This window comes from Lygodium microphyllum, chromosome 20, assembly GCF_053477565.2.
Source record: "Lygodium microphyllum isolate KBCC chromosome 20, Lygodium_microphyllum_v1.1.10, whole genome shotgun sequence".
Classification (NCBI taxonomy): Eukaryota; Viridiplantae; Streptophyta; class Polypodiopsida; order Schizaeales; family Lygodiaceae; genus Lygodium; species Lygodium microphyllum.
Genome location: NC_141154.1, coordinates 121005458 through 121007159, shown reverse-complemented (window position 1 = coordinate 121007159; position 1702 = coordinate 121005458). Strand labels below are relative to the sequence as shown.

The 1702-nt window shown below is 44.7% G+C and overlaps 1 pseudogene; it reads left to right on the top strand.

Moving 5' to 3' along the window:
- Nucleotides 1-252: 252 nt before the first annotated feature.
- LOC148019324 (large ribosomal subunit protein eL28y pseudogene) lies at nt 253-683 on the top strand (annotated as a pseudogene).
- The last annotated feature ends 1019 nt before the right edge of the window (nt 684-1702 follow it).

The following is a 1702-nucleotide window of genomic DNA, read 5'->3' as shown; positions in this document are numbered from 1 at the left end:
GCCCATTTCGCTCCTCTGTGGCTGCTTGGACAACACCTGAGAGTATGGGTCCTTGCTTAGCTATGTCGCACAACCCCAAGATAAGCTCTCAAAGCTCTCCGCTCATTTCAATTCATCCATTGAATCCATTGTGCCTGTCAACAACATCACAAATGAGAATCTGCTTCTCGTTGGCCAGGTCTACTACTTCCCTATTACCTGGCAAGCCAGCAGGAGCGGCAGAAGCCTCAGGAGCAGCCGATCGGGGAAAGCCAACTGCAACCAAGATGTCTACCGTGTCCCCCGATCTGCTCTGGAAGCTCGTCAAGAAGAACAACAAGTTCCTTGTGAAGAGGAACGGAAACTCCAATGCTTCTGTGCAGTTCACTAGCGAACCAAATAACCTTTATAATCTGAATAGCTTCAAGTATTCAGGGCTTGCAAACAAGAAGACTGTGTCTATCAGAGGAGCTGGGGACCTTTCTGTAGAGCTTGCTACAACAAAGACCAGGAGGACTAACAAGCCCAAGGATTTTGTCAACCGGTCCCTTCTGAAAAGAGATTTCCATCGCATGGCCACTGTTGTTATGAATCAGGTGTCTGAGAATGGTTATCGTCCAGACCTTAAGAATGCTGCCTTAGCTAGGCTAAGCTCTGATACCATATTGAAGTTCAGAGAGAAAGAGAAGGAGACAAAGGCATAGGCACCAGGGCAGCAGACATGCTCCCTGTTAGTTCATTCTCCATTATCCACATACAGTCACACACAAGTCAACTGTATGTACCACACACAAAAAGATCAACTGACCTAGATCTAATCATGGTTAAGTCAGTGTGACTTAACCTTATTCACTAAGGTAAACAAAATGAGCTTGAGTCTCAACAAAGATGCTGCGTCGAACACACACAGAATGCACAAGGAGAAGCTCACTCAAGAGACATGAAGAGAGATGGAGGCCAAAACGTTTTCTTGCTGGTTTCTTCTTCTTCTTTCACACTCTTTACAATGTACAAAAAGTATAGATAAGATGCAACATAAAGGAAAGTGGCCTACTAAGTAAATTAATGCATAACCGATTACACTAGTCAACTGGCGCTATAACTATGCCAGCTGTAAATAGGTGTAACAACTTGAATATACTAAGTAATGAGTTAGTGGCCATGTGTGAGTCATAATGACCACCGACGTGCTAAGTGTAGACGTGTGGACCCATCTAACCAGGCGGTCCATCATCAATGTCCGCATGTGTTGAGCTTGTTATCTCAACACTCCCCCTCAAGCTCAACTGCATCTCTGCAACTCCAAGTAAGCTTCAAAACGTTTGAAGCTTCTCTATACCCAATGCCTGCGTGAAGATGTCAGCTATCTGATCCTTTGTGCTGACATACACCAAGTCAATCTCACCTGCTAGTACCTTCTCTCTCACAAAGTGGTAGTGTACCTCAATATGTTTTGTCCTAGCATGGAACACAGGGTTTCTAGCCAACTGTATACTGCTCATATTGTCACAATAAATGACAACTGGACCTTCCACCTGCACATCCAAATCAGCCAATAACTTTTGCAGCCATACTACCTCACATGCTGCAACAGCAGCACCTCTATACTCAGCCTCTGTACTTGACAAAGCAACTGTAGATTGCTTTTTGCTGCTCCAAGCAACTGCTGCACTACCAAGAGAGAACATGTATCCGCTGGTAGATCTTCTATCAGACATACTAC